Below are 24750 nucleotides of genomic sequence, written 5' to 3' on the forward strand. Positions count from 1 at the left end.
CCAAGCCTTCCCCTGAAAGTTTTAAGTCTTCGGTAGACTCCTGAGTTCCAAAACCATTACATTAGCCAGATTCTGCCAGTGCCTTGGTGTTTAGGTGAGAAGACACGTTCCTGGTGCTTTCTACAGTGCCATCCTGCCATAATCCTCCTCCACAGTTCTATTAGCTTTTTCTCACATATTTCAGTTCCCTCCTGTTAGGCACATACTCACTGAGGATTGACGACCCTTTTATCAGTATGTAATTCCTCTCTTTATCCCTGATAACTTTCCTTCCTCTGTAGTCCATTCTGTCTGAAAATAATATATAGCTATTCTTGTTTTCTTTTGATTAATGTTAGTGTGTTATATCTTTCTTCAACTATTTTTTATTCTTAATTGTTCTAACAGCTTGTTCAAAATAATAACAGAAACAATGTATTCATATATACATGTTTATGTATAAGTGAAATGAATAACAACATGATAAAAGGAATGTGAGAGAGGAATTACAAATATTTTGTTACTATAAGGTACTTGCACTACAGAAGTATAGTGTAATTTAAAAGTACACTTGGATTTGTTATAAATGTCTACTGCAAACTCTAGGGCAACCATAAATAAAAGTAAAAAAAAAAAAAAAAAAAGAACTATTTCTCCCTGTTTGCAGATGACATGATTGTATATTTAGAAAACCCCATTGTCTCAGCCCAAAATCTCCTTAAGCTGATAAGCAACTTCAGTGAAGTCTCAGGATACAAAATCAATGTGCAAAAATCACAAGCATTCTTATACACCAGTAACAGACAAACAGAGAGCCAAATCATGAATGAACTCCCATTCACGTTAGCTTCAAAGAGAATAAAATACCTAGGAATCCAACTTACAAGGGATGTAAAGGATCTCTTCAAGGAGAACTACAAACCACTGTGCAGTGGAATAAAAGAGGACACAAACAAATGGAAGAACATACCATGCTCATGGATAGGAAGAATCAATATTGTGAAAATGGCCATACTGCCCAAGGTAATTTATAGATTCAATGCCATCCCCATTAAGCTACCAATGACTTTCTTCACAGAATTGGAAAAAATTGCTTTAAAGTTCATATGGAACCAAAAAAGACCCTGCATTGCCAAGACAATCCTAAGCCAAAAGAGCAAAGCTGGAAGCATCACACTAACTGACTTCAAACTACACTACAAGGCTACAGTAACCAAAACAGCATGATACTGGTACCAAAACAGAGATATAGACCAATGGAACAGAACAGAGCCCTCAGAAATAATACCACACATCTACAGCCATCTGATCTTTGACAAACCTGACAAAAACAAGAAATGGGGAAAGGATTCCCTATTTAATAAATGGTGCTGGGAAAATTGGCTAGCCGTAAGTAGAAGGCTGAAACTGGATCTTTTCCTTACTCCTTATACAAAAATTAATTCAAGATGGATTAGAGACTTAAATGTTAGACCTAAAACCATAAAAACCCTAGAAGAAAACCTAGGTAATACCTTTCAAGACATAGGCATGTCCCCTTTCACTGCTGCGGCTGCAGCCATGAGTATGCTCAGGCTTCAGAAGAGGCTCGCCTCTAGTGTCCTCCGCTGTGGCAAGAAGAAGGTCTGGTTAGACTCCAATGAGACCAATGAAATCGCCAATGCCAACTCCCGTCAGCAGATCCGAAAGCTGATCAAAGATGGGCTGATCATCTGCAAGCCTGTGACGGTCCATTCCCGGGCGCAATGCCGGAAAAATACCTTGGCCCGCCGGAAGGGCAGGCACATGGGCATAGGTAAGCGGAAGGGTACAGCCAATGCCCGAATGCCAGAGAAGGTCACGTGGATGAGGAGAATGAGGATTCTGCGCCGGCTGCTTAGAAGATACCGTGAGTCTAAGAAGATTGATCGCCACATGTATCACAGCCTGTACCTGAAGGTGAAGGGGAATGTGTTCAAAAACAAGCGTATTCTCATGGAACACATCCACAAGCTGAAGGCAGACAAGGCCCGCAAGAAGCTCCTGGCTGACCAGGCTGAGGCCCGCAGGTCTAAGACCAAGGAAGCATGCAAGCGCCGTGAAGAGCGCCTCCAGGCCAAGAAGGAGGAGATCATCAAGACTTTGTCCAAGGAGGAAGAGACCAAGAAATAAAAGCTCCCCTCTTTGTCTGTACATACTGGCCTCCGTGACTACATAGATCAGCCATTAAAATAAAACAAGCCTTTATCTGCAAAAAAAAAAACAACAACAAAAAAAGACATAGGCATGGGCAAGGACTTCATGTCTAAAACACCAAAAGCAACGGAAACAAAAGCCAAAATTGACAAATGGGATCTAATTAAACTAGAGAGCTTCTGCACAGCAAAGGAAACTACCAGCAGAGTGAACAGGCAACCTACAGAATGGGAGAAAATTTTTGCAATCTACTCATCTGACAAAGGGCTAATATCCAGAACCTACAAAGAACTCAAACAAATTTACAAGAAAAAAACAAACAACCCCATCAAAAAATGGGCAAAGGATATGAACAGACACTTCTCAAAGAAGACATTCATACAGCCAACAGACACATGAAAAAAGGCTCATCGTCACTCACCATCAGAGAAATGCAAATCAAAACCACAATGAGATACCATCTCACACCAGTTAGAATGGCAATCATTAATAAATCAGGAAACAACAGGTGCTGGAGAGGATGTGGAGAAATAGGAACACTTTTACACTGTTGGTGGGACTGTAAACTAGTTCAACCATTGTGGAAAACAGTGTGGCGATTCCTCAAGGATCTAGAACTAGAAATACCATTTGACCCAGCCATCCCATTACTGGGTATATACCCAAAGGATTATAAATCATGCTGCTATAAAAACACATGCACACGTATGTTTATAGCGGCACTATTCACAATAGCAAAGACTTGGAATCAACCCAAATGTCCATCAGTGACAGACTGGATTAAGAAAATGTGGCACATATACACCATGGAATACTATACAGCCGTTAAAAAGGATGAGTTTGTGTCCTTTGTAGGGACATGGATGCAGCTGGAAACCATCATTCTCAGCAAACTATCGCAAGAACAGAAAACCAAACACCGCATGTTCTCACTCATAGGTGGGAATTGAACAATGAGATCACTTGGACACAGGAAGGGGAACATCATGCACTGGGGCCTATTGTGGGGAGGGGGAAGGGGGGAGGGATAGCATTAGGAGTTATACCTGATGTAAATGACGAGTTAATGGGTGCAGCACACCAACATGGCACATGTATACATATGTAACAAACCTGCACATTGTGCACATGTACCCTAGAACTTAAAGTATAAGAATAAAAAAAAAAAATCACCATCCATTTCGATCCCCTAGTACTTTTAAAGCTAGGCTTTTAGAAATAATGTGCAATTATATTATTTAACTTGTGAAGAACCTTTATTCAAATGGCCTTGTATAAAAGGCACTATTAAAAGCACAGTTGCCCAGGGTAAAAAAAAAAAAAAAAAAAAAAAAAAAAAACTACAAATGATATGTTGATAAAAGAGATAAAGTGCTCATTAAAACCACAAAAGGCAGCAAAAGTGTGAAAGACAAAAATAAAAGCAAAAATCAAGGGCAACAAATAGAAAACATCACAAATACGTTAGATGTTGATGCAGTTATATCAATAATGACTGTGAATATCAATCATGTAAATGCACTGCCTTAGACAGTCTGGGGGGCTGTAAAAAATTCTTACATGCGGTAGCTTACAAACAACAGAAATGTATTTCTCACAGTTCCAGAGGCTGTAAGTGTGAGACGAGTGCCCGCGTACTTGGGTCCAAGTGCGGGCCCCCTTTCAGGGTGCAGACTGCCAACTTTTTGTTGTATCCTCACATGACAGAAAGAGAGAAGGAGCACAAAGTGGCTGAAGATAGGTGGCTTTCCTGGGCAGCTATCTTTGAACATTTGAGCTCCTTTAATTGGGCCATGAGTTGGAGTTATTTGCCTTTAGTGTGATGAAGAAGAGAAGGAGAGAGAGAGCAAAAAGCACTGTAGGCTATTGCAAGGCCAGGCTGGAAGGGGTTAATAACTCATGTCTATATTTCATCTGTCAGAAGTCTTTTATATGACCCAATCTGACAGCAAAGGAGGCTGGAAATGCCATGAAACACACGGATTTGGGAGAACACTGATGGTTTTCACCACACCATCTGATAGGACTTGTGTGAGAACTAAGTGAGTAACATGTATAAAGCACCCACAAATATTTTATTCTTTTATTTAGATTTTCTTGGTTTTGGTTTTTGTATTTTTTGTATGTTTTTAACGGGGAGGATGCCAGATGACAGAGTATTTATAGCTTTATTTAACGCAAATAAAATGTGTACATGAGCTGTCTATTAATTTTTCTTGCTGTGCAGCCTGGCACTGGGACTAGTGACTCTGGTGGGCTGCCGGGCTACTCTCTCCACAGTGGCTTTAACTGTTCTTGGAGAAACGTGTTGAGCAATCTCAGCACAGTAAGATTTGTTGCATATCAGCAGCACTTCCAGCTCTTTGACATTTTGGGACAGGAATTTTTGGAAGCCACTGGGGAGCACGTGCTTTGCTTCTTTTCGCTTCCCACAACCAGTGTTGGGGGTCAAGGTCTTGCCTTTGATTTTTCTCCACATCCTGTTTTCAATACCTCTGGGTTGCTGCTATGTGGGTACATTTAATTTTGATATGTCAGTCTGACTGGTGAAGGATAAACTTCTTGGTCCATTTTTTATGATCTTGGGCTTCACGAGGGGTCTAACGGTAGCCATGGTGTCAAGAAGGAGATGGCTTTCACCTCTATAGGCAACACCCAGGAAGAGAGGGGAAGATAATTTCTTTTTAACTTTTGATATAAAATTAATAGATCTTCACTATAGAAAAATTAAATAGTATACATAAGCAAAAGAATAAAACAAAAGTCCCCAACAATCTCAACCTCTAAAGATAATACCTATTAAAACATGAATCTTTTTTCTTTTACAAAAATAAGATTTTATTATGCATATAATATTAGAAGCTTTCTTTTTAAAATTATCATTTGCTGCGGTATAACTCCCTTGTGTTATTATATTCTTTTATAGATCATCCTTTTCAATAACTATGAAGTAGTGAGTCTTACAGGTGTACTATAATAGTCAAACACTTTACCAAATGTTGGGCATCCTTACTATTTTAATTAACACTGTGGTGAATATTTTGTGCTAAATCCTTGCACATCCTCAGCTCTTCCTTTATTAACATGGGTTTTTTTCCACTTCATTTGGCTCTCTGTGTTTGAGCTGGGCATACATAGCAGAGAATGACTGGCTGGTCATGCTGGTCACTTAACCAACCATGCAGATTGGAACTGGTGGAACAGGTTGGGTTTATTGCTGTAAAAACCAGTCAACCATAGCTTTGACTTTTAGAATTATTACCATTCCCTGGAGATTATGCCCCAACTCAAACCTTCTCTGGCATACATATTGCAAGAACTGCCTCATGCATTATCTCATATTCTTAAGAGAATACACTGTCATCTTTGCCTGAGTCAAGAGGAGGCCCTGGCAGCATGGTCTATGTTACTATTTATAAAGCATGTTTTATACATGCTAGAGGGTGCCAAATGTATTAAGTCAATGAGAGTCATTTGCACAATGCATATGGGATCAGGATATAAAATGATTTGAAGTCCTTTTTTGGTACAGAGAATATTTTTATGTTATGTAAAACCTACAGATCAGCTTGCAAACAGAATTTTTAAAAATCTGGCAAAAATGTTTTTATAAGGACCATTCCCCTTCTCTTGGATCTTTTTTTAATACTCACCTTTGATTAAATAGGGTTCAGACAGCAGTTAGTAAAACCCTTAAATGATTGTGCCACCAACCACTGTTTTAAAAACATCTCAGTTCCTTGGTTGCCTACATTGCCTACACAAGATAGAGTTCCAACCCTTTAGCACTTGCAGTTTCTGTATCCTTTCAAGTCTGGTCCCAAACCTCCCTTTGCAACTTTATCTCTGCCTGTCAATCCTTTCTTAGTGTCCACTATGGATTATAACACTTTACATCACGATTGGTTTAAAATCTGTCTTTCCCTCTCTATAACTTCTTTTTTTTTTATTAACCATAATATCCTGTCCCTCTCCTCTGCCTACATCTAAGAACCTTATACCTGAAATACAGTAAGTAATCAACAAATGTTTGCTACTAATAATAGCTAACAAGATAAGAATGGCTAGCATTACTATGTTCTAAGACCTTTGCTTATGTTATCTCATTTAATCCTCACAACTTTATGAGAGTGACACTATTATTATCCCCATTTTATAGATGAGGAAACTAAGGCACAGAGGTTAATCAACTTGGCCAAGATTCTAACAACAGATGACAGAACTGGGATTTGAACCTAGGCACTAGTAAAGCTCCAAAATCCTGGTTCTTAACCTACACTAAATGAAATTCATTGCAAAATGAAAAGTATTCACCATGTCATTGGGACAGAGACCACATGAAGGGGAGCAGTATAGTTTTTTTGATAGATGCACAGCTCCACAGATGGACTATTTTGGTTTAAATTCTGTTTTTACAATGAGCAGCTTTGTGAGTTTGGAAAATTTAAATTTTACTTAAATTTTCTAAGCCTTGTTTCCCCATGCATTAAGTGTGGAGAATAGCAGCCCCAATCTGATAAGATCATAGTGAACATTAAATAACATAATCAATACTGTGTACATATAGATATTATTACCAGCTCAAAGACCTGAATTTATTGCTTTTTGCTGTCTTGGAGTGAATATTCCAAATGCTTTGGCAAACAGGTCATTCGTTCCCCAGTCACCTGCTTCATGCGCAAATCTGTGCATGTGTGTATATTGGTCACACGTACAGGTGACATGAACATGGAATTACAAGATTCCTAATTCAACTAGATGGCCTTCCAAAGTGCATTCTGCGCTAGTTATATTTGTTAGGGCTTTTCAGGGAATCAATAAACAGTGCTTCAGTGTCACAACACAACAGCTCTTGGAGACATTCTGGTTTCAACATTCTGTGAATCAAAGATCAAGGCCTCTCCTAGCCGTTAGGCAGTCATGAGGATTCAGAATTAGAGAAAAGATTGGAGCGCCATCCAGAATCTAGAAAAACACCCTCCCCTCAACTGATCCACTATGACACCAGAACCCAGCATCCAGCCCACAAGCCTGGCTAAGCTTGACTTTCCAGAGAGTAAACTCTCAATGGGTTCTTCTCCTATCAGGAGGGAGCTGGATGGGATTTGCCCATGACCTCATATGTGCTCTTGTTATATTTCTAGTGGGTCCAGGCAGCTGTGCCCTGAAAATACAGCTCTGACTAGAGGAAATATGATCTCTTTTCTTTCATCACCAATGCTCCAAGCTAAAGCTGAAGGTAAACTGAACTTCTGAAAAGGAAAAGAAGAAAACAACCAGCCCAATTCAGAAGAATGCTGGGAGAGAGAGAAAGGCAGAGTAAACAGTTTTTAAAGACGAGGCAGCAATAGACCATGGCAATGATCACAGTGGATAAATGCAGAGCCCCCGGCCTACGCAGATGAGGAAGTCACCTCTTCCACCCCCAACTGCAGGCAGGACAATGGCTAAACAGCCTTAAATTGAGTCTGATACTAGTCAGGCTCTACTGATGAGAAAGGGCTTGGAGCATATCGTAAGCTCCCTGGGGTCATATGAGTCAGCTGTACTTTAGGAGGAAGTGGTCACTGGGAGGGGAATATAGAATCATAGATGTTAGTGTTGAAAAGAATTTAGTCAGTTCTGCCCCCTCATTTTGCCCGGGGAGGAACCAAGGGTCACATCAGAGTGAGTCCACTTGCCCAACATCACAAAGTGAATTTAGAGCAGAGCATGACTGTTAATCCATTGTCCTATTCTGTCCCTTTCCTCCTGATACCTTCCCCCTCCTGCAGCTTATGTGTGGCCCTTCCATCCTACCCTCTAGTCAAGCCTTTAACATAACGCAGGCTGCGTATTGGAGCTATGCCACCCCGGTGTGCTGCAGAGTGGAGGAGAACACATGACGGCATTACATAGGAAATGTCATGGCGTCTGTTTTTCCTCCCACTTGTGGAAATTAACTTCATTTTGGATCCCATATATGGGGTTAATTTTCCACCCAAAGGAGACACTACAGAGCTCCCAGATCAAAGACAAGAACTGAGGGCTACATCACTCAGGGAGCTTTTCCTAAGCAAGCAGACGGAGGTACCAAATATGTTTCCAAACACTGGACACAGTCATTCTTTTGTTACATATGACTAATGCTTATCAACACTTTCTTAGCAAGGAAAGAAAGAGAATCAATGTCAGAATGCTTCTAGTAACTTTTATCGAGTACTTATTGTTTGCTAGGTAGTTTTATTTCATCCTCAACAATACCATTTAAGGAAAAAAAAAAAAAAAAAAGGAAATAGAAGCACAAAGGGGTTAAGTAACTTTCCCAAAGCCATGCAATTAGTAGTCTGACTCCAGGACTTGATTCTTCATCATGCTTTCAACTCTCTTGTAAGACTGCACATAATTCTTGCTTTAAAGCATGGGTTTAGTCATTCTCTTCAAATTTCTATTCACTTTGTGAAGTCTTAAGTAAAGAACCCCTCTTATTATTATTGATCAATAGCTGAACCAAATCTAACAGTTCAGATGCTGGTGTTCTATTGATTTGCAGTTGTCACAAAATGTTCCTTTGACAAGACTTCTTTCTGTTTAAATGTGCTACAGGCTATGTAACCAATGTTAGCATATTGGTATATTTCCTTCCAGTCATTTTCTTTTTTTTCTAATATGATAAAAACCACAACCACATTCAATTTCTTGACTGCTCCTTTACCATTTTTTAATGAATAAATAAATAAATAACGTTTCACTGAGTAGCTCTTTCATTATAAGCTTATGATGATACAAAAGTAGGGCACATAAAACCTTGTGATAAGATGTTTGGGCTGTTTCAAAATTCCTTATGTCATCCACAACTGCAATACATTATTATTTATTTACTAGATATAGTTTATTCCAGGTTAACAGAGATTTTATTCTCTGAAGGAGGCTCAAAGCAGCGTTTGTGTGTTTATGAGTTCAGGTGGGAAGAGTTGAAGGAATGCATCTGGGTCATGAGCCAACCCAGAAGTCTCAGTAAGTTCAGTGAGCAACATGAAAGGCCTGCGTACGTCAGAAGCAGCAACAGAAGCAGTTGCCACACCAACCAAGAGAATACGTTCAAGAAATTTCAGAAAGCCTGAAACATCACTAGGTCTCAATGTCCCAAGTAAAGAGAAAACTCTCATATTTCAGGAACACTGACTACCAATCCACACGGAATCAGTTTTTCTGGAAGTGAGATAACAGTTGTGTTTTCCAGATTACTCAGGGCATTCTTAGCTCTTTGTGATCAACAAAATTGACAGCATGCATGCACATCCACACAATCCAGAGGTGATCACTTTCTGCTCATTCATGTAACTGAGGTGGGAGACCTTGGGATGATGAGGCAGAAAGGCCCAGATTAGGATCTCAGCTTTACCTCTTCCAGCAATATGACTGTTAGTTAACATGACTATTTCTCAGTTTTCTCACATGTAAAATGGGAATCCCATTTAAGAGAATGAGTAAATAAATGAATTAAAAAAAATAAAAACAACAAAACATTACATAAATGTCAGCTCTTAGATATTGTTAGAGAGCATGTAGAAATGCTGACTATTTTATAATCCTTATCCATCTTGAAGGCTTAGGGTGGAAGTGGTTACATAAGTATTTTATACTCATTTAATAGGGTAGGTTGAGATTTTTCAATGGGAGATATTGATAAATGTTTTATTTCCCCTGCTGTAGGAGTCTCTTTTGAGACTCCTATCTCCCCGCCCCTGACCCCCCAGACATCCTAGTGGTATTCGAAGTCCGAGCAGTGGTGTCTCCAGAGCCCTGAGCAGCTTTTCTGTTGCTAGGCCCCAGGAAGGCCCCCTGCCTTCCTATTGGGAGATATGCTAGCCCATTTTTGCCCAGTTACTTATCTACAGGGTCTCTGTAGACATTTGAGCTTGTGCTCTTCCATTCTGGGCAGTCATGATTGAAGCTTGACATTCTCATTTCATTGTTCATCCACACAGTAAATTCAGTTACCAAATTTTTTGGTTCAATTTTTTCAGTTGAGTGTCTCCTTTCTATTCTTACTGCTGCTGCTAAATTCTGTCCACATTACCTCTTGCTTTACCTGTTGCTATCACGGATTTGCCCTTCCTGCTTCAAGTTTTCCTTTTTTCAGTCCCTCCTACAGATCACTGGAAGATGGATTATATTCCTAAAATAATGTCACATTTTTGCCTCAAAACAATTTATTGTCTCCACATTCCTTTATGAATTAAATACAAACTATTCCAACATGATAGTTAAGGCCCTTTATACAACATCCATGTAGCAGAAACCAATAATTTCTTCTCTCCCCCTCCTTAATAATAGATACGCTTTCCTTTGCTGAATGTTAGCCAGACACTTGGCTGCTCTGAACAAGGACTGCATTTCCCAGCCTCTGTTTCAGTCAGGTATAATCACGTGACTTAATTCTGCCAATGAGATGTGAGTAGAAGGGACATGTGCAACTTCTGGGAAGTGCCTTATGGAGAAGATTCCTGTCTTCTGCTCTCCCTTCTTCTTCCTGCTGCCTGGAATGCAGAAGTGGTGGCTGCATGAGTCTTAAACTATAACGTGGAAGCCACATGCTGTGGATGACGGAGCAATGGCATAGCAGGAGCCTGTTCCCTGGCCCCATGTGTCACTGCACCAAACTGGTGTCCACTTGTCTGGAGCAGTAAGACCAAACATCCACACTGAGGTTTGCAGCGGGAGAAAGGAGCGTTTTTATTTGCAGGGCATCAAGCAAGGAGAATCGGGCAGCTCATAAACCTAAATATACTTTGACTCTGCGGTTAATAAATCTTAGCAATTCTGTTTTGCAAATGAGGAAACTAAAGCCCAGAATAAACAGTATTATTTCAGGAAATTGTGCCTCATTACTAGATATTATCTAAAGATTTTCATCATAACCAGTTTCCTGCATCCACGAGGGTCTTATTTCCCCTATAATCATTCAATATTTCTCAAAATATGGTCTGTAAAAGACTATAGACTTAAGATATGGATCTGGGGCCCTATATTCTATGTCTATGAATTAGACTCTCTGGGAATGGGATTCTGAAATCTACATTACAAATAAACTTCTCCAATGATTTTACACACACTGAAGTCTGAAAACCTCAACTATGCTGTAATTAACAAACATTAATCCAGAAGACCTCAGCTCTTGACTAGGCACCAGAAACTCCCATGGAAGTTGAATTGCCCTATTATTGGGCCCCAAATTCTGAGGCAGCAGCTTTGGGGACTACTTCATTCCACTCTCAACTAGGACTCAACCATTCACATTGAAAGTATTGGAACTTTAGAGGACTACCTATTTGGATAAAATATTCATATTTTAAATGATCACACAGGGCACTGAATAGTGTGTTCTACTAGGCCATCCTGCTGTGGAAGAAAGAAAGTTGGAATACTACATTTAGGGAAGATTTTTCACGGGATTATGTGTATTTCCCAAAAAACTACCAGAAAAACCTGTTGATCAAGCAAGGCTAAGCTTTTCATCCTATTGTGGAAAGAGAAAACACCACCTTGGCAAAATCTTGGTTGTGTCTCAAAAGGGGAAAGCCGGGAGAGGATATTTATAGTATTTTAGTACCTGGGATGGATGACTTTTATGGCAAGTCTTGCAAGGCAGGAAACTAGGATTGGGCAGAGTTTATAATACAATATCTTTGGGTTGTTGGGCACAGTGAGGAGAGGGTATAGAAGTGAGTATTGATGAACAAGCTGTTACTCTTGGTAAGTCAGTCATTAATTGGTTCTCAGTCAGTCTCTGGGAACAAGAATTTCCTGGAGCAAGTAGGTAAGTTATTTGGTCTGGTCCCAGGATTGTTGAACACAGAAGAAAAGTATGTTTATTTCCATTCTAATTGAAATAAAAAATATTTGTGCTGAAGCCTCAATTATCCCTAAAAGTCTATTTTCTGGAATTTTACTTTCTGCAAGCACTATGGTAGAAATAACATTTGTATTTTATTTAACAGTTTACAAAAAGAAAACACACACTTTGTGTTTTTTGATACAACCTGTGAGGTAGTAAAACCAGGTGATTTAAAATGCCCAGTTTACAGGTGAAGAAATTAAAACTCAGAGAAATTATGTAATTTGCCTGAAAAGTAAAGTGTTTTATATAGGAATTGTGTCCTGGTATTCAGACTCCAGTATTCATACCCTTTAACAGTACCACGAATAGGTTTGATTATGTCACAATGTGTTTTGTTGTTATTGTTGTTTTGTTTTATTAATGTTGCAGAATCTGGGGAGAGTTCTTTAAGCTTGATTAATGTAATTTGGTTATAGGAATGCCGAAAGGAATTCATTATAACTTGGCCACAACTACAAACTTCCAGAATCATGGATCCTAGAGAAGAAACTATAACTGGCCAAGAGTAGAGCAATAATTAGCTAAGTATAAATCAACCAAGAAATAAGAAATAAACGATGACTTCCTGAGTGCAAAAGGCACTGTCTAGCACTTTAGTCCTGGTTGCTACCAGCTTGTTAATACAGACAACCTAGAATCAAGTACTGTGAATTCCAAATTATTAACTCCTACAAACTGAAATGTGTTTTTTGAGTATGCAAAGGTCCCCAAGGCTGACCAGGAAGTTATAAAGTTTTTCAAGTAGAAACTTACTGGTGGGGCTTAATGAGCCATGTCACTTCCATTAATGAAATGAAATATGCCACATTTCCAAATCTCCCTTTAAATTGCAAATCCATCTAAATGGGTCATTTCAGATAAACAAATGCCACAATTTCCCTCTGGATTGGAAAGCACAGTCTATGATGATCTGGGGAAAAAGGCCACAAAGTCAAATAAGGGAATATATCAGAGATACAGTAGATGTAACATACATAATGAACTATATCTTGGAAACTGAACGTCCAAACAGATTAAGTAAATATCCACTGCCGCTTGAAGGGAGAAAGAAATAAATTGTCCCATGTGCTTTTCTCAAGCAGGGCTCATACTGTAAATCAGAGTCTCCCAACTCTCATTGTATTTTACAATCACCAGGAAAGCTTTGAAGATTCCTGATATTCAGGCTTTACCCCAGACCAAGTGGTTTTAAAACTCCCCAGATGATTCCATTGTGTTGCCAGAATTGAGAACAAGTGGCCTAAATCAGTGGTCCTCAAAGTGCAGTTCCCAGACCAGCAGCATTGCCATCACCTAGAAACTTGTTAGAAATGCAAATTCTCTGACCGGACACCAGCCCCTCTGAATCAGAAATTCTGGGGCTGAGACCTAGCAATCTGCATTTTAACAAGCCCTCTAGGTGATGCTGGCATATGCTGAAGCACTTTTTTTTTTTTTTTTGAGACGGAGTCTCGCTCTGTCGCCCAGGCTGGAGTGCAGTGGCGGGATCTCAGCTCACTGCAAGCTCCGCCTCCCGGGTTCACGCCATTCTCCTGCCTCAGCCTCCCGAGTAGCTGGGACTACAGGCGCCCGCCACCTCGCCCGGCTAGTTTTTTGTATTTTTTTAGTAGAGACGGGGTTTCACCGTGTTAGCCAGGATGGTCTCGATCTCCCGACCTCGTGATCCGCCCGTCTCGGCCTCCCAAAGTGCTGGGATTACAGGCTTGAGCCACCGCGCCCGGCCAACTGAAGCACTTTTGAGAAGTACTTCTCTAAATAAAAGGGCAGTGTTCCTCCACCTGCAGCTTAAGGGAACATAAGCCTGACCTGCCCCAAACACTGCTTGGGACATGTGGTTTTTGTCTGACGACAGATGCCACTATTGACACAACACCCAGGCCTCTGGCTTTAAAGTAAACTGTGAAGTGCCATGTTATCTATAAAGTGTGGAGCTTAAAGGTGGAAGGGAACAACAGAAATCCCTGGCCCCAATTCCAGGGCTGATCTTAGGCAGGCTGGTCCCAAATAGTGCACCTACTGGGACCACGGTCAACATTTGGGGTTTGCCTCCCAGCATACCCTTTCTTCTGACTATAGGGCCAGATTTTTGTTGACAAATCCATCCTCTCCCACTTTTAGTCCCCTTGGTGGGTCCCATGAGCGAGGTTGTAAGGTACATGGATGTGCTTTGGTCAAGGAATAGGCCAAGGGGAATATCCAGGCATGCATGACTCAATGAGTTTGGCAAGCAAGCACACACCTCCGCTTGTTATATAATCTATTTGTGTAAGCTCATACTTTGCTCTAAGTCACAAAGGTATAATTGCCCTACTAACGCTGTACAGGGACTCTTGGGGCTCAGCTAGGTTCAACATGGCTTAACATGGTGGGTGTGCTGGTGCCCAGAGAAAGAGAGAGGGAGCCAAAGTTGTCTGTCTTGAAGACGGACAGAAGGAAGCCACACAGCTCAGTGCGCTGGTGCCCAAAAAGAGACAGCGAAGCTGCTGACCCTGAAGGCAAGGGAGAGCTGGCCATGCAGCTGCAGGCGTGGGGGGCTGTAGGAGCCACAGTGTCAGAGCAAACAGCTGAGATAAAGGTGGACAATGTGAATAAGCTGCTGAGAGAGCTACTGCTGAATAAAACCACATTCACCTGCCTATGCCCCCACCGAGTGTTCTTTCTGCTCATCCACCCACTCCCCTCGGACTTCAGCATGGGCTGGACCCAGACCCCAGGACCTGACAGAGGCCAATCGGGGAAAGGCTGTGAGGACTGCAGGCCTGCCTTTTTCTCTACTCCATCTCCTGCCATCCTCCTAGGCAACACCAGAATCACACTGGATGGCCATCTGATTAATTGGTCATGAACATTCTGAGTTTCTTTGTTCCTGATGACCTTCCCTTATACTCCATCTCACCCATTCCTGCCCACAGATCTTTAAATTCATGAATTCAAGTATTCTTTCTTTGGTCCTCAGCCTTCTCTCTTTTCAGTGTTTTTGCTTGGATGCTCTGGTTTCAACTCTTTTTTGACCTCACAAGCCCCTCTCATCTATTGTCCCTCACCTTCTTCCTCTATTGCTCCTCTTAATAAATGAATGCCCCCAGTCAATGGTAGGGAATAAAGAATGCATATGTTTTAGATCTTAAAGCACTCTTCCTGTAATTGTTACTTAAAATTCATCATTTTCTGCAAATCCCTGCCACCCTGCTATGATGGATAAAGTGTCCTTTCTGCCATCAAAGGCAAAGGTCCCCATTTGTGCTCTGGTCCCTCTCTCCAACCATCTTCTAAGAAACCTTATGCTACTTGTTATCTGCCCTTATTTTCTCCTACCTTTTCAACCTCATTCTAGCAACTGGGTCCTTCTCATCATCTGTTAAACACGTTCTGACAATTCTGATCTTAAACTGGATTTTTCCCTGTATCTCCTCCATCACTATTCTCTTCTCACCTTTCTGGCTCAATCTCCCCATGAGATTTGTCTATATTTCCTTTCTCAACTGGTTCATCATTTGTTCCTTAGGACTTTCTGATCTGATTTCTGTCTCTACCACACTAATGTGTCCAATAATATCAGTGTGGTTTAATTTAGTAGACATTCTTCGGTGCTCATTGTCATTGACTTATTAGAAGAATTTGACACACTAACCATGTCCTTCCTCCACTTCCTTCTTTAATACCCCCAACTGTTAACCCCAACTAGAAGATAAACTTCATGAAAACAAAGGCCTTGTCTGACTTGTACCTGCTGTATCTGCATCCTAGAACAGTTCTGGCACTGTTCAATGAACAAATGAATCAATCAACTACGTAAATATTCATTTCATCTTAGTACATGAGGGAAAGTACAACATGAAAAGAAGAATAATAGAGGAATCTAAATTCATATTAGGAAGTGGCTTATGGGTCAGGAAGGCTTCTCCTGGTTTCCATGAGCTACACACTCTGACTTTTCTTTCTACATATCTGTCCTCTCATTTCCAATCTCCTTTGCCAGATGCTTTCCCCTTCTCTCTCCCTAATGTTTCATCATTCCTCAAGAATTGTCTCCAGATCCTCTTCTCACACTACATTTCCTCTCTAGGTAACTTCATTGCTGTCACTGATGCCTTTACAATGCTTCCTATTTAGATGTCCCCAGTCTAGTCCTTCCTTCTGAGCTCCAGACCCATACAGCCAATATACCCCTGCCTGCCCAATGTCTAACAACCACCTCAAATGCAACATATCCAAAATTAAGACACAAACCAGTGCTTTCCAGTCCTCTATATTTGCTTCTTTTTCATGCTGTCTGTCTTAGCAAGTGATACCACATTATGCCTAGTTACTCATACCTAAAACTTATAAACATGAAGGAAAGTAAATGTGGAAAAGAACACAGTAGAGGGATCTAACCTTATATTACTTTTACTATCTTGGAATCAAGTATAATGATTTTAGACATTTCTGTAACTGGGATACTATCTTTCTTGGACTCATTCTTTTTTCCCTACATACTAGATATAGGTAATCTCGATTATAGTTCACATGTACAATTTTCTTTTTCAAATGTTTGTTTTAGCTGAAGTTATTAATTGCCTCTTTTTTTGACTCACTAGCTAGGTCTTCTCATACCTCTACTAGCTCTTTAAAACATTTCTAAATACAACATTTTTATTTTATTATAAATTGACAATTTATAATTGTATGTATTATGGGTTACAAACTAATATTATGATTTATGAATACAATGTGGAACAATTAAGTCTAGCTAATCAACATATCCATTACCTCACTTATTATTTTTCCTGTTGAGAACACTTGAAATTTACTCTCAGCAATTTTGAAATGTACAATACACTATTAACTATATTCACCATGTTGTCCAACAGGTCACAAAATAAAATCTCATTCCTTCTGTCTGAAATTTTGTATCATTTGACCATGATCCCTTTATTTCTCCCACTCTCTAGCCTCCATAACCATCATGCTACCCTCTGCTTCTATGAGTTTGACTGTTTCTGTTTTAGATTCCACATATAACTGAGATCTTTCTGTGTCTGGCTTATTTCACTCAGGATAATGTTGTCCAGTTCATCCATGTTGTCACAAATGAGAGAATTCCCTTCTTTTTAAAGGCTCAATAATGTTCCATTGTATATATAAACCATATTTTCTTTATTCATTTATCTGTTGATGGACACAGATTGATTCCATAACTTGGCTATTATGAATAGTGCTGTAATGAACATGAGAATACAGACATCTCTTTGACAAACTGATTTCAAATATTTGGGTAAATATCATTTCATGCATTAAGTGGACTTGCTGGATCGTATGGTAATTCTATATTTAGTTTTTTGAGGACCCTCCATAAAGTTTTCCATAATGGCGGTACTGATTTACATTAACAGTGTAGAAGGGTTCTCTTTTCTCCACATGAACTCATTGTTTTAATTGTATTTTATTTTAAATGTTGAGGTTGAGAAATTTGCTGCCATTCTGATCTCTAACACTTATGTGACATGTTTTTTCTCTGAAAGATTTTGAACTCCTTGATTTAGCTTTGGAGATCTTAAATTTTATGATGATGTGCCTTGATACATATTTTTTGTTCATTTCTGAGACCCTTTCAATCTGGAAACTTAGGTCTTTCAGTTCTGAAAATACTTTCTATATTATTATTATTAGAATTTTATATATTAATATAATTTTCTCTTTACTATTTTAAAATTCTCTCTTTCTGCATCTAAAGTCTTGGGGCTTTTTTGCATCATCTCTTTTTCCTCTAAGTTTTGGCTTTCTGTTTAATTTCAATCTCTCTCTTCTATACCAGAGGCTTTTCTTAAAGGCTGATCATCCTTGGCTATCATAATTCAGCTTAAGCCATAATGTGTGTTAGGGTGGAACTTGTTGGTGGGTGGGCTTTAGTGTAGGGCAACTGCGTGGTCATCTTGCTTTCTCACAGAGACCTCCATTTGTCAGTTTCTGGGTAATTTCTCTGTGGCAGTTCAGTTTCTCCAGAAAAGATCCTCCGATCTCCTGCCTGGGTATGGTCTACAAGTTTCCTTTGACTTCCTGCAGCTGGTGATTGGGAGTTTCTGTTGTTGTACTATTCAGTTAGCAGACTCACTCAATTTTCTTCTAATTCTGTGCCTTGGTTCCTAAATACAGTACCCTTCTAGCTCAATCTCTCCAGGGACTCTAACTTTTGTCTACTGTGAGGTTACCAGAGGGATAGTCTAGTTGAGATAGTAGGGGGAGGTCCAACTACTGCTTATACAGATCTTCAACTGCAATGTTTATAACCCTGTGCTCTACTTCTGCCCTTAGTGATAATGTATGCCTCCCATTCTGGAGCTTCTTCAGGGTCCCATGTGGTCACCCAGCTTGCTCTTCCTTGGTCTGTCTCTCTACAGGTGCTTAGGTTTGACTTGCATCCACTCTGCTAAGCCTCTTCCCACCTCTTCATTTGCTTTCTATCTTTATACTTGATGGTTCAAAGTCACCAAGGACTTTTGGTTTTATTTAAAATGGAGGTTCGCATTCCTTTGTTTTGTTCTATTCTAGTAATTTAGGGGGCAGTTTTTGAAAGAAGAAAGGCAGAAAGGGCTTTGCTTTACTCAGCAATCTTGAAACAAGAAGTCCTCACTTCTCCATTTTTGACTTCAGCAACTGGGTTAGATGTATCTGGCATTTGTCAAAATGAAGAAAGCTAAGAATAAAATAGGTTTGGAAAGAACCACCAAATTTTTTTTGGTCATGTTGATTTTAAGATGCCTTTTAGATATTTTAATTGGAGATGCTGAGTAGAAAGTTGGATATAATGAATTTGGAGTTCCGGAAAGAAAGGACATAGACTCTATTTAAATAGAGTCACAGGATCAAATGTGATTACCCAGACAATCTGTACAGTTAGTGGCAGGAAGAAAGTGCAGGCCCAGCATATAAACATCAAGCAAAGAAGGAGATATCAGCAAAGGAGACCGAGAAGGCACTGTTGGTGAGAGAGGCAGAAAATCCGGTGAGTGCAGTATCTTGGAGGCCTAGAAAGAAAAGTGTTTGAAGGAGTTCAACCATATACTGTAAGAGTGAAATAGGATATAAACAGAGAGGTGGCCATTGCATCTGCCAACACAGAGGTTATTGGTGACCTTGACCAAGCAGCCTCACAGAGCAATGGTATCCAGAGAAGCTTGAAAGGAGTGGCCTGAGAAGAGAATATGAGTGAAGATGTGAGACCACAACTGTAGATGACATGCTTACCAACTCTCCTGCTATGTATGCCTTGTTCATCATTAAATCTTTAGCAACTAGCAACCACACATAAAATATATGTGGATCCACTGAAAGAATGAATCTGCTCCAAGTGTTCCTACAGTGCTAGGATCTTTTCTAAAGCATGTTCTTCCATTGTCTCCCACCCTAGTCTTTATCCCCTCTTTTGTGCAGACTTACCCGAATCTAATTTTCTTCTTTCCATTAAAACCAATCTCAAAAAGCAAGCAAGCAAGCAGGGGGCCTAATTAAGAGCAAAAATAATATGATTATAACTGAGTAACTTACTAACTCATCTTGGCAAAATAAACAGAGAATTAAAATTCAACTTAGGATAGTGGTGCTATTATTTTAAAATGTCAACTCAAAATTTTTATGATATTTTGATTACATATATCAGTCAAACAATAGTAAAAGAAGAGGGAAAAAACTTGATCTCTAGAAAGAATCCAAGATCAGTCATCTGCATTTCAGTGTGCCTACATGTAAGGGATGACATGACTAAAGTTGCAGAAAATCTGTGCCACAGAAACATAATATTAATGGTAATTAGAGTCAGCTCTTCATATATCTTCGGGTTCTGCATCCACAGATTCAACCAGTTGCCAATATGGCCAACCACAGATTGAAAATATTTGGAAAAAAAATTTAAGATAATACAACAGAAAAAAATAAAAAAACCCATATAGTATAACAACTGTTATATGCAATATTTGCATTATATTAGGTATTATAAGTAATCTAGAGATGACTTAAAGTATGCATGAAGCTAGGCATAGGTTATATGTAAATACTACACCATTTTATATAAGGAACTTGAGTATCCACAGATTTTGGTACAGGGAGGGGATGTCATGGGGTGGGGGGAAGGAGGTCCTAGAACTATTCCCCAGCAGATACCAAAGAATGACTGTATACCTGATATGTAAAAAGGACTGACATTTGGGCAGAAATTTTGGCATCTGATCTTTCTTAGAAGCTAACACAATCTCCTTAGAGAGAAATGGCAGTGAGTGACTGGATATTGGCATGACAGGGTTCCTGTCCTTCCCATGACCTCCAGGTTCAGGGTGGCTTTACTAATTCCTGCATTTCTTTTGTCCATAGTATTTTATGTCCTATAGAAATCCAGCCTTGCTTGAATATAAAATTTAGGTAACCTGACTCTTAGACAATAAGATAAGACATTAGTGCTCAGTGGGGCTCAAACCTCCATTATGTGCATTGTTGGGGTGATGGGAGGTGGTAGAAATAGGAAGCAGTTGGTGAAGAAAATGTAATGTTGTATTAGTCCATTCTCACACTGCTGATAAAAGTGAAACTGGGTAATTTATAGAGGAAAGGGTTTTAATTGATTCACAGTTCTGCAGGACTGGGGAGGCTTCAGAAAACTTACAGTCAGTCATGGCAGAAGGGGAAGCAAACATGTCTTTCTTCATATGGCAGCAGCAAGGAGAAGTGCAGAGTGAAGGTGGGAAAAAGCCCCTTATAAAACAATCAGATCTCGTGAGAACTCACTCACTATCATGAGAACAGCATGGAGGTAATCGCCCCCATGATTCAATTACCTTCCACTGGGTCTTTCCCATGACTTATGGGGACTATGGGAACTCCAGTTCACGATGAGGTTTGGGTGGGGTCACAGAGCCAAACCATATCAAATGTGTATACTTAAGACATCTTCGTGAGATTCTTCCTGTGACCAATATCTCTTGCCTGGCTTCTAGCGCAAAGCTACTGGGTAGTCATTGCCCATTTAAAAAAATCTCAGGAATTTTAAAGTTTGTCCCGAATTGTGGCAACAAAAAAAGCTTGGTGTCTCACTAAAAGGACTTTAGAATTCATCCAAAAAATTTTTGAAGGAATGTAGGAAAGGAAGCTGGAGACTCTTAAACTTGAAATAAAACCTCTAACACAGCACTGTCCATTATTAAGACACATGTGTAACTTTAAATTTTCTAGAAGGCTCATTAAAAAGAGCAAAAAGAAATTAATTTTAACAATATGAAATTAATTTTAACAGGTGAAATTAATTTTAACAATATACTTAATTCACTATATTCAAAGCATTATCATTTCAACATGTAATCAATTCTAAAAAATCTTGGAGCTATCTGACATTTTGTGTGTGTGCTAAGTCTTTGAAATACAGCATATGCTATACTCTTCCAGTACCTGCCAATTGGAACCAGCTACATTTCAGCTTAATATAGTCAGTGGCTATTGTTTCAGCCATATTAAGTCATTCCTTTTCAAAGGGAAGCAAAAGTTGTGACTATAATCTGTGAGCTTCAAAAGGTCACAAATTGGTTTACCCAAACCATTCAAATGCAAAGCAAGTTTGTTTGGCAACAGGAATTGCACCGCTCAGCTGAGAACGTTCTGTAGCCTGCTGGACAGAGGCCTTTGGGGCCTGTGAATGGAAACAGGCTTTCTGCCTGAAAGACCAACTCCCATTAGCTATGAAGTCTTGGGCATTTTCCTTTCCCAATGCATCTAGTATTTTTCCTCACTTTACAAATTAAGACTTTATTTTCCGGATGTCCAACATGTCTCATGTAGCAACTAAGATGTGTTTATGAGCCTTTTGGGAATCTCTGGAATTTACATGGAATTCCATTGATGGTGTGGTGATATGTAAAACAGAATGAACTCTATGTGCTCTGTCGCATGGATAGGCCTGAACCCAGTTACAACTAATTTCTGCATTAATTGAACTTGAATTCAAATAACATATTCCTCTGCCTCACAATACATTAGGTTTCTAGAGATTACAAATGCATTAGCAAGATGGCCTAATTCATTCTTGCTCTGTAGACTGGTTGTTTTGGTAAATACCCAGTTTTATCTGTGTTTGCTTTATTCAGTGAGCTAGAGCTTGTTTCTCCTAAGAGAAACCTGATTGAAGGCAGGCAGGAGGGCAGGCTCCCACTACAGACCAGCTGGCTTCCCAGGTCTAAGACCCTCCTACATTCTGTGAAGCACTGTCTTTCATGCTGTTCACAAATTGGTCCAAGAGGCATTCTTGAAGATTAAAATTCACACAGAAACAGCATGTTTGGCTTTCAGAGGATCAGCCATGTCATTTTTATGTCTGCACGAAGGATGGTAACTCAAAATTTTCCGAGCTGGGCCAACTCTGCAAACAAATGACCTGCATGTTGTCAAATCACCAGCTCAGGCCAAGGCGGATACTCACTGTGCCTGGCCCATCCGACTCCCAGCAGTCCTCTCCAGCAAGCTTGTCACACTTCTGAAAGGTGACATTTTAGCAGTCTGTTTATAAAACTGCCAAAGGAACATTTATCATGAGGTGCAAACAAAACAGGCACAGGAGAGAAATGTTTTGCACCACATTTCCCAGAATTCTGAACATGTCTCCTAAACACTCTGAGACACCTGTGGTTAACCTGTGCAGTAAGTATCAGAAGCAAGTATCAGAAGAATACATGGACCAGGTGTGGTGGCTCATTCCTGTAATCCCAACACTTTGGGAGACAACGGCGGGAGGATTGCTTGAAGCCAGGAGTTCAAGGCCAGCCTGGGCAACAAAGCAAAACCCCCATGTCTAAACAAATTAGCTGGGTATGGTGGCATGTGCCTGTAGTCCCAACTACTCGGGAGGCTGAGGTAGGAGGATACGCTTGAGCCCAGGAGTTTCAGGCTGCAGTGAGCTGTGATTGTACCGCTGTGCTTCAGCCCAGGCAATGGATCAGGACTCTGTGTATTAGTCAGTTCTCACACTGCTAACAAAGACATATCTGAGACTGGGTAATTTATAAAGAAAAAGAGGCTTAATGGACTCACAGTTCCACATAGCTGACAAGGCCTCACAATCATGGTAGAAGGCAAAGGAGGAGAAAGGCACGTCTTACATGGCTACAGGCAAGAGGGAACTTATGTAGGGCAAGTCCCCTCTATAAAACCATCAGATCTCATGACACTTATTCACTGTCACGAGAACAGCATGGGAGCCTCCTCCCCACCATGATTCAATTACCTCCCACAGCATCCCTCCTGTGACATATGTGAATTATTGGAGGTACAATTCAAGATGAGATCTGGGTGGGGACACAGTCAAACCATATCACAAAACAAAACAAAACAAAAAACCCATATGTCCTGTAATGTACACACATTCTGAAGTGAAAACAAGCTGGGAAGTCCAGTATGGCTAAAAGTGTCAGAATCCTACACAACTGTGTTCAAGAGATTATTAAAAGAACATACTGAGGGGACATTTTTCTTATTATAGCAGAGGTGACATGAGTTCAAGAGGTCAAGGAATTGCTGAGTTAAAATACTCTTGACTGACTGTATTAGCCCCTAGCATTATATTAAAATTTGACAAGCCACTCATGATTGGAAAGCAAATAGACACTTGCTTCAACCCGATGGTTATAAATCAATCACTCACCAGGAGCAGTAGCCACTGACACACAGACATAAGAGTATTATGCAGTTTTCTTTAGTGATTTACCCAGCTTGCTGTCTGCCTACTTGTTTGAACATCTTTGGGGAAATACCAGAATTGGAAGTTAATGTACTGAAGAAGCTACCATCAGAACATTATTCACTAAGTGAGAAAACCTGAAAATAATCAGAAAGATCTGGGCCGGGCGCGGTGGCTCAAGCCTGTAATCCCAGCACTTTGGGAGGCCGAGACGGGCGGATCACGAGGTCAGGAGATCGAGACCATCCTGGCTAACACAGTGAAACCCCGTCTCTACTAAGAAATACAAAAAACTAGCCGGGCGAGGTGGCAGGCGCCTGTAGTCCCAGCTACTCGGGAGGCTGAGGCAGGAGAATGGCGTGAACCCGGGAGGCGGAGCTTGCAGTGAGCTGAGATCCGGCCACTGCACTCCAGCCTGGGCTACAGAGCGAGACTCCGTCTCAAAAAAAAAAAAAAAAAAAAGAAAGATCTGGCTGCAGGCATTGATGCCAGACAAATATAGAGCCTGCTTCTCACTTCCCTGGAGGTCACAGGCCAGGCCATCCATGACACATTTGGGAAATTAGGGAAATAAACTCTGATGGACCAAACAGTCTTGTGTTGTACCACTCAAACCCAGAAGGGTGTAGAGCTAAAAGGTGCTCTGAACACCTAAGGATGCCCCCAACACTAACCTCAGTTAAATGTATATGACAGGGGTGTCCGATCTTTTGGTTTCCCTGGGCCACGTTGAAAGAAGTAGAATTGTCTTGGACCACACATAAAATACACTAACTCTAACAATAGCTAATGAGCTAAAAAAATAATAATAAAATCACAAAAAACCCTCATAATGTTTTAAGAATATTTATAAATTTATGTTGGGCTGCATTCAAAAGATCTCATAATGTTTTAAGAAAGTTGATACATTTGTATTGGGCCACATTGAAAGCCATCCTGGGCCCCATGTGGCCTGTGGGCCACAAGTTGGACAAGCTTGATCTATGGACAAGGCACAGACCTTATCTGTCCTAGATCTAGT

General features: G+C 40.2%; 1 long non-coding RNA gene and 1 pseudogene across 2 annotated transcripts in view; one reads left to right on the forward strand and one right to left on the reverse strand.

The window, feature by feature from the left end:
• Positions 1-1518: 1518 nt before the first annotated feature.
• LOC112618808 lies at positions 1519-2221 on the forward strand (annotated as a pseudogene). The gene has a single exon (XR_003118127.1). The product of XR_003118127.1 is annotated as a 60S ribosomal protein L19 pseudogene (transcript).
• Positions 2222-4303: 2082 nt separating this feature from the next.
• LOC112618809 overlaps positions 4304-24750 on the reverse strand; it is a 56661-nt gene continuing 36214 nt past the window's right edge. Inside the window, exon 3 of the long non-coding RNA XR_003118128.1 lies at positions 4304-4796. This is a non-coding gene — a long non-coding RNA (uncharacterized LOC112618809). The remainder of the gene's footprint in view (positions 4797-24750) is intronic.

The sequence above is a fragment of the Theropithecus gelada genome, chromosome 2 (genome assembly GCF_003255815.1).
Source record: "Theropithecus gelada isolate Dixy chromosome 2, Tgel_1.0, whole genome shotgun sequence".
Lineage (NCBI taxonomy): Eukaryota > Metazoa > Chordata > Mammalia > Primates > Cercopithecidae > Theropithecus > Theropithecus gelada.